Source organism: Siniperca chuatsi, linkage group LG10 (assembly GCF_020085105.1).
Source record: "Siniperca chuatsi isolate FFG_IHB_CAS linkage group LG10, ASM2008510v1, whole genome shotgun sequence".
Taxonomy (NCBI): Eukaryota; Metazoa; Chordata; class Actinopteri; order Centrarchiformes; family Sinipercidae; genus Siniperca; species Siniperca chuatsi.
Window position 1 is genome coordinate 4,986,556 of NC_058051.1, and position 9,124 is coordinate 4,995,679.

Genomic DNA, 9,124 nt, shown 5'->3' on the forward strand with positions numbered 1-9,124 from the left:
CCAGCTAGTTGCTAACTTTCAAGGATTTCAAATATATTGGATAATGAATCCCAGGGTGTTTCAACTAGTTGCTAACATTTGTCAGTCAGCCGTTTTGTGGGTTTATGCGGCCCCGTCGCTAAGGTGGGGCATTGCACCCCAATGCCCTGCCTCAGTGACATGGCGCATCGCATGCCCACTATGCAGGAATGCATTACATGCATGAATTGGTTTCTCAAGAAAATCCCATCAAAAAAATATTGTGAATCTTACATTAGGATCATAATGCAACAGGAGCAGCTGCCTCTCATGAAATTAAATGAACTAATTCTTCAATTTATCCCTGAATTACATCAAACAAAATCATTGAAATAAAATGGAATCACTTCCTATTATTGTTTTTACTGATTAATGAACACTACGAACGAGAATTTTATAAAGGCCCTCCCGGGGAAATGAGATGCCCGTCCAAGACGTTTCGTTTGGCTATGAAACTGGGTTTATCAGAGCTTTTCACTGCAGTTTGATTAGCGCGGTGAGACTGAACCAAAACAGTAAAGATGCAGGCCTGAAAAGCAAAATTATGAACTAAAAGATGCTAACATGCTCCGTAGAGCTGAGGAGAACTGCAGAGTTGTGTGATTATTCTCTGTGGGTGCGTCACTACGAGCGACCCCTTTCACATTACATAGTCATTTGATCCATTGTTAACATAAAAATGTTGATTGGTGAGGCTTTAAATCTATAACAATGCATTACATTCTTCAGTTCTTCAAATGTAGTGGAGTACACGTGTAAAGAAGCATCGAATGGAAATGATATACACATCCAGCCTACTTCAAGATCAGCATGTGAGGAGACACACACACACACACACAGCTGTTCCAACACTTTCACTGGCACAACAGGCCTCCGTTACTTGGAGTCAGAGTTAGACATGCCTGACATGCCTACCTCAGCAAGCCACAAACCACTATGGAGAGGTGGGCTCCAACCATCAGGACAGGTGCTGCTGATATGACATCACTGCCTATTGTGGGTGGGTGGTGCTCGAAAAGCTGTCACATGTCCAGGACCAAGCAGTGATGACAGCTACAACTGTGAGATAATGGGGATATAATAATAAAGAGTGTGACTAACAATATAAGTGCTAGCACTGCTGTAGTTTCTTTAGACTTAATAACGTTGACTTATGTTGACAGAGATTTATGAGTAAGGCACAACTTGGGACATGGGATCACAAAGAAAGGAAATTATGCATGTATCATCCTCGATACATTGGACTGCATTGGTTTCATTTTTTAAATTATTAATGGCTGCCCAATTTAAATAACCAAATAGCAGCCTGAGACTTTTAACTAAAGAGTTAAAGTCTTTGGGGGCAGATTCCACAAGTCTAGTTTTTTGTGTGAGCTCAGCAAAAGTAATTCCCATGTTGTGTGAATATAAATAAGTAGTTTTATATGTCAGAAACTTGGCAGAGTTGACAGTCCTCTGTTTGCTTTTTAAATAAGTAGTGTAGCTTGGGCATCTGACCAAGTAGGATCAACAATGCTGCATGAAAGCTGTGTTCTGTGTTGTCCATCACCTGTTGCTAATTGCTACTGGCAGGGTGGGTGAAGGGAGGAGGGGAACGGAAACTGCAAATGTTTATCTTACTGTTGATCTTTAAACTTACCTACCACAGATTTAACATCTGAGGCACTTTTTTAGGCAAATTCCTCAAGTCGACTGCAGATCATAATTACTCAGCTGGACTGAGAAGAGCTATTTTAGATTTAGTTATTAAGCTGTTGGAAGGTCCTTATCGTCCATCTGAGAGTACTCTCACAGAGACGGTCAACACATTGGGGTTTACTGGACTTTCATTGTCTACATAAGTGTTCGCTGCTAACTATGGAGTTGTGTTATTTAGTAGATGATGTGACCAGGGGAGGGTGGTATAGAGCGCAAGGTTGATTTGCAACCCAACCCTCGCCTATGGCCATGCGCTTTGGGTAATGACAGAAAAAAATTATATTGTGGTCACAAGCAGCCAAATTCAGTTTCCTTTACGGGGTGCCTGGGCAAAGTAGGACAAGGACCTCTATGTCTCCCTCTGGAGTTACTCATCCAGACACATCAAACTGGGAGGATCCAGTACCAGAACATGCTGTAGGGATGTCCCATCTGACCTGGGAACACCTTGGGATCCCCTATAGGAGGAGCTGGAGGACATGGCTGGGAAGAAGGATATCTCGGTTGCCTTGCTTAGACTACCTTGGATAAGCGACAGAAAATAAAAGGATGGATGGGTGGCAAAGGGACAGCATGTTCAAAGGAAATTAAAATGGGACTTAAAATAGAACCCTGTGGAATGCCACTAAAGAGGAAGATTTTGATCTGATTTATTTGACAAAAAATATATATAACAGGTCATACACTGCAACAATTACATATTCAATGAATGAATATTCAATGTTGTGGATAACACAATAAAGTTAAAGGATAACTTATTTCCACTGTGATCCTCTTTCAAGGAAGACAAAGATAGCAATACAAGTCACAGATGACTAAGGTCTACTAACTAACTAACCCTGTACCATCACATAGGCTACATTGAAAACAATACATCCTTCCATATAAAATTACAAAGCAAGGCAAAAGAATATATATATATATATATCAACACACTTACTGTACTGTACATACATGCATAGTCTGCCTACATACATACCTACACACATTCCCACCTATTACATCCATAGAAATATACATATACACCCAGCGGCCACCTCACCAGGCACCCCTGCCCACCCAACAAAGAGGTCACTCCCATCAAGTGTGGCCACTTCATTTGGCACACCCAACCAAGTGTCCTCAAAGTGCACATATCTACAAGCATACTGTGCATACACACATACTAACACACATACCTAAATATGTATACCCATATACATTTCTGCCCAAGTCATTCTCTCATTTTGGTCAAATAACCATTTCCCACATGCATGTTTGACTTGATTTTTATCCCTCATTGAAGTCTATGCTGCTCAACCGCTGCCATGTACAGAAAGGTATTTTGCCCAGAATGATGTCTTAAATCTACATGGCACAATGATGATCCTGCCTCTGGTTAAATATCCATGTGTCCCTAACTAGCATAAAATAATTCTTAAAATACCTTGGCCCATTCCCTTGCAAGATCTTATGTGTAAGTCTCAGTTTCAGCTGCCTTATGCTATTTTGAACCATTTTAATTCCTTGAATTGGTAATGGCCAACGTGAGACATGGGGCTAAGGTTCAAGATGAAATATCATGGGAAATAAATAGAACTTTGTGATCTATTGTATCAAATGCTAAAATTAGATTTTTAAAAATAAGCTGCATTTACTTTAATAAACTGCTGGCATTGCTGTCTCACCCAAGGCTAGAAATAAACAAAAAGCTTAAATAAATTATTACATACTCATTTAGTATACTGTATATTGTTACACTCACAATGAATACATACTTACCTACATAGTATAAAATAATAAAAATAATGATGATTTTGCATATTTATAATTTGTTCCTAATCTTTGTATATTTTGCTGCGTTTCTTTTGTGCACCATAAATAATCCATAACCATAAATAATATAAAGGCTGTGATCCACATATTTAATAGTTTTTAGTCCTTAATTTCTATCTAATGAAGTGTAATCTAGAGTTGTATTTTTAGATGTGCTTTGTTATTGTGAGCATGTTAGTATGCTGACATTAGCATTTCACTCAAAGCATTGTTGTGTACAGCCTCACAGAGCAGTGAGCATGCATGTAGACTTTTAGTCTTGTTCAGTTGTGTTTTGTTTAATATTAAGTTTAATTCTTCCATTTGTTCTATTTTATTTTTGCTGTAATTTTGTCATCTAAATTTGACCAACAGAATAGAATAGAGGCCCCAGACTCAAAACCATTAAGGCATGCACATATAAACACATGAACATAAAAGCTATTTCACACACTCCCCATCCAAACACACCTCTCCATTGCCTCCCTCTCTCCATCCCATCTGATATCAATGAGCCCAGTAGGGTCATCTGGAACTGAATCAACAGGTGGCTTTCAATGGAGGCTCTCAGCAGTCCAGGGGCCCCTTCTCGGAGCCTGGAGGATGTCCCTCCTCCTCAGCCCTTCCAGGAATCCATCTCGACTTTATTCTTAGATTCTAAGTCTCCTTTTGCTCTTTCCTCTGCGCTTCCTTAAACGTCTACAATGGCCTTTAGGCTGGCAGTCACTCGATATGGAAGGTGAGGAAGGAGGAAAGAGGCGCTTGAAGGAACAGGTCATTCTACTTGAGTGAGCAAATGGGAACATCTGCCACTCCAGTTTGACCCGTGTCTCCAATAAAAAAACACATGGGAGGTGTTGTCTGAGAATATGAGCACGTTCCAGCTCAGGGCATAGGAATGCTGAGATAATGTTGTGATAAGGAGTTGAAGGAATGGTACGATGCATATAGTCTGCTTTCCCCCCCTGCAGGGTAGATCAGTACTTTCCAAGGACAGTTAGCTCTGCAAGGTTGGGTAATGACTTGAAATTGGGAAGTTTTTAATTTTGAATAAATATAGACATAGGGAGGGTCCATGTGAATGATAAATTATAGATACACTGATAAATCCATTAGTGAGAGAGCCCAGTCTGACAATGTCCTTCAGAGATAATGGGTAACAGAAATATCTGTGGGTTACCTAAAAAAATCTCTTCAGTTTTAACTTTTTTATGCATAGACGAATATGGAAACCTTTGGTTGGTCAGGTCAAAGTCTCTTAACACTGTCTCTTAAATACAACATAACAGTGTAGTTTTCAGGATGAACAGGCAACATGTCCAGTGTCAAGCCCTAAATTAATTAGTCCTTAATTTAGCTGTTTAACCAAAGTTCCTTGAATGAGGATTTGGTAAAAATGCCTGATATATTATCTCTGGTTAAGATATGCTCAAGACAGTTTTGTGTTTCCTTCTGTCAGATAAACCATTAATCAATACCAATAAGATCAATTTTAAACATAAAGGTCAATCTGTTTGTCATGAGGAGTAGCCTACTGTGAAAACAGCTGTATACTGTAATGGCTCTGGGAGAGCTTTGTCAAGTGCAATAGTCGTATTTTGTGATTTCATTTGGAGGACTTGTTGATCTGATGTTGGACTTGGGAACATTTCTCTTGTAAGTCCCCCAACTTTATGGAAATGCAATACTAAATCACTGAAGTACCCTTTTAATCTGACTTTGGTGAAAGTTGGTAGTTAAACAATGTAGCAAGAGCTTGTAAAAGAAAAGACACACTGGCATTAAAAGGTTCTCTGTTTTAGAAATTGAAGAGGGTTCCACTAAATTGTATTTTTAATGCAAACTCTAAGTATTAAAGTGACTGACAAAGCATGTACAGCTCTGAAAAGACTAACAAAATGTGAAAAGTTGATCATGAATAGCACTGCAGGCTCAACTTTGAAAGTATGGGAGATTAATCTCAGCATCAGCTGTCACTAAATGTTTCCCTTCAGCGCTGGCCTCTTTAGCTGTTTGAAATACAAATGACCATATTGAAGCCAACCACACATGGTTGGTTTACATTACAACTCAACACGTAGGTCACACATGCCCTCGAGCTTCCCAGCCTCTCACCTCAATACACACACCAGGGCCACATTACCACCAACATTTGCTCATTACCTCAAAAACACATTTGTATGCATAATATATACAATTTACAGATGTCTGCCTTGTATGTTGATTTGTGAAAATCCAGATGCCATGTGTACAGCTTCTACAGTGACTGATGAAAAGTATTAGCACTGTGTGGTTTCAGGCTGTTAAGGATAAGGGTTGTTCAAGGTAGCATAAATGAAAATTCATAGTGATTATTATCTTAAACTGTGAACTGTCCATGCTGAACGCAGCTTCCACAGGTAATTTGCAATTCATCTGCACAAACAGCTTGATGTACCGTGAACCTGCTTCTTAATTCCCCCTCACCATCACCCTTATCAGGTAGCAATAAATCTGACAAGGCACATGGAACTACTTTCTCATGCCAAGTCCTGAACATAGCTGGATCAGATCAACAGGATCAGGTGTTGTTTTGGGGGCGGGGGGTGCAAGCGCCAGGCTATATAGCTAATCAGACTAACAGATGAGCCAATATCCTGTTCTCACATATGTTGGCCTGGGCCACACTTGTTGCGCTATGTGTTTGTGTGTGTGGGAACAATGGCCCTGCTGTTTGCCCACTGCTCCTGTAGTTGCCTTACACCTGTGCTTGCCCCCCAACACACACATAACCCCAACACACCCCAATTCACTTTAGTTCTCAGTTTACATCCTGCATTAGCTTTTACTGCTGCACTACCAAGAACAATGCATATTCAACAGGCTTACCAGGACGGATAATGCACATGTGGCCCCTCAGGCACGTCTTATTGTTTCATATCAAAATGAAAAAGGGAATATATCAAAGGTTTCTTCATTCCACTTCTCTATCCCCCACCCAACCCTCCCCCCTCTAACCCCAGTCATCCCATCATTACCTGAACCCATAATTGAGTAGACCTCCTCTCCCATTCATGTTCATAACTGAGGACAAGGTGTGAGAAGTGAGAGGGTGAAGGGAATGTGTGGACGGCTGTGGAGGCGAGAGTGGGCGGGTGAGTGGTTAAATTTTAGGGGTTCAAAAGCTAACAAAGAGCCATGGCGTTCTTCTGTGGTTTGAGGGGGTCTTTGTGAAACTGGAGCCCCCAGAAGGCCCGGGGGTGGGGGATGAAGGGAGGGTGCAGGGGTCTGGGACACAGCCCCAGCCAACAGAAACCCATCTCTTTTCCCGCAGTGTCAGCGTCACAGGTGTGTGAATGACAATGCATGTGTGTGTTTGAGAGAGAGACCCATGTCCAATCAATGACACACTGTATTGTAATCATCTATTGTGGGGACAAGACTGGTGCTCAAAGATAAACACCATTGGGAATAAACTCTTAGGAACCAGGTACAACCCTCTGGCTAGAGCGCTGTATTCAGTGATATACAGGATGGGGGGAAGGATTGGAAAGCAAAATGTAAAGTACAGCGCCTCCTTATCGTTTCCATAGCAGTTGCTCAATATTTTGCCATAGTCACACTGGGCAACAAACAATAAAAGTAAGTCAGATAAAGCTTGACAGTGAATTCCACTCTGCACCAGTTGCTAGGGGAAAGACTTTTCTTAATTCCCCATATTCATACTGGAGTCCCACACTCCCACTCCCACATACCCTCCTGAGACTGAAAAACCAGATTAAACTTTGTTTTGTTCATAACTTGACCACTGTCTATCTACAGGGTTGGCAGGGTGCAACATTTTTGGGATATTTCCCATAAATTATGATGGGCTATCAGTAGGCCAGCTGTACTCTTGAATTCTGGAATTCAGAGTTGCTTTTATGCTTATATGAATACATCTCTCTCCGCTTGTCAGAACGATTCTACCTCTGTATGTGGGGATGAGAAGAACAAAGGGGCGTATAGTAGAGCGCCTCTCGCTTTTCCCTCCTCAGGCCCATTCAACGTGGCAAACAATTCTAAATCAATATCTCCATGTAAATGATTCTGTTGTCCTGCAGGCTGCTTGATAGCCAGGTAGGCAAAACTGTAACCAGCGTTACCGGTGCCTTCAAGTGCCCCCTGTAAACTCTGCATCTTTCGAATTTAAGGAGGGAGGCTGACAAATTGGTACTTGAATGTTACATAGGAAGATAATGTAGTGCAGATTAGGGCTGCATTTAATGATTAGTTTCATTATTAACTAATCTGTCAATTATTGTTTTGGATTAAACGATGAATAGTTAATTCTATAAAATATCACAACATGGTGACAAATATCACAGTTTCCCAAATCCCAAGACGGCGTCTTCAGATTGCTTGCCTTCATTTACAGTGATACAAAATGAGAAAAAAGCAGTGGATACTCACATTTCAGAAACTGGAACCAACAAATGTTTGACATTTTTGCTTGATAAATTACTATAATAACAATTAATCGATTATGAAAATGGTTGGTGATCAATTTTCCATCGATCGACTAATTCACTGGTGGTTTCAGCATTAGTGCAAATAATTTTTTACACATGTTCTCCAGAATCCACAAATATTCATGTAACTCCTTATGTATTAAATTAATTTATTACCATATTCTGTCCCTTTAATGCAGTATTTCAGTATCTCAGGCCTCCATGGAAGTACCGTAGGCACATGGAAGTACCGTAGGCACAAGTACAGCACGTTTTTTATCAGTGGTGGAAAGTAACTTAGTACATTTACTCAAGTATTGTACTTAACAACACTTTTAAGATACTTGTACTTTACTTGAGTATTTCCATTTTCTGTCGCTTAATATTCTACTTATTTTTCAAATTTCTACACAGTATATAAAGTATGATCAGTGTATAAAATATGATGCATTGTTACAAATTAAACTATCCAACAATATAAGTACTTAATATCAGCTTCCCCTCCACCAGCTACAACATTAAAATGCTGCTTATACATAAATGTAACCGTAATATTTAATAATAATAAAAACACTCACAGGAGCCATTTTTTCTGCATGACTTCTTTTACTTTTGATACTTTAAGTACATTTTGCTGATAATACTTCTGTACTTTTACTTGAGTAAGATTTTGAATACACGACTTTTACTTGTCATGTTTTTGCACTGTTGTGTTGCTGAATACTTCTTCCACCACTGCTTTTTTTTTTTTTAAAAACTTAGCTTCATTGAACCCACATAGTAATTTGTTATGTCTATCAATTCAATAAGGAGTGTTGATGATTTAGGCCTACAGGTCCATAATTTACCATATTGATCCTGCAGTTGTTGTTTCAGTGTGTCCCTAGAAATTCAGCGGATAGGAGTGTGTTTGGAAAGTTTGGTGTGGACTAATATTAGATACAGAGATGTGTTTTTTTTTTTAATTTGGATTTATTAAAATTTCTACTTTTAGGACTTCACGTGCGTTCCCAATGTGCGACAACATTTCGGACAGCCCCTGAAGGTTGCAAAAGTTTGCCATATACCACCATCACCCCTCCACCCCCTCCCCTGAAAACACCCCATGCACACCCACACACACGCATTCCAGCAGGCGGAGTCTG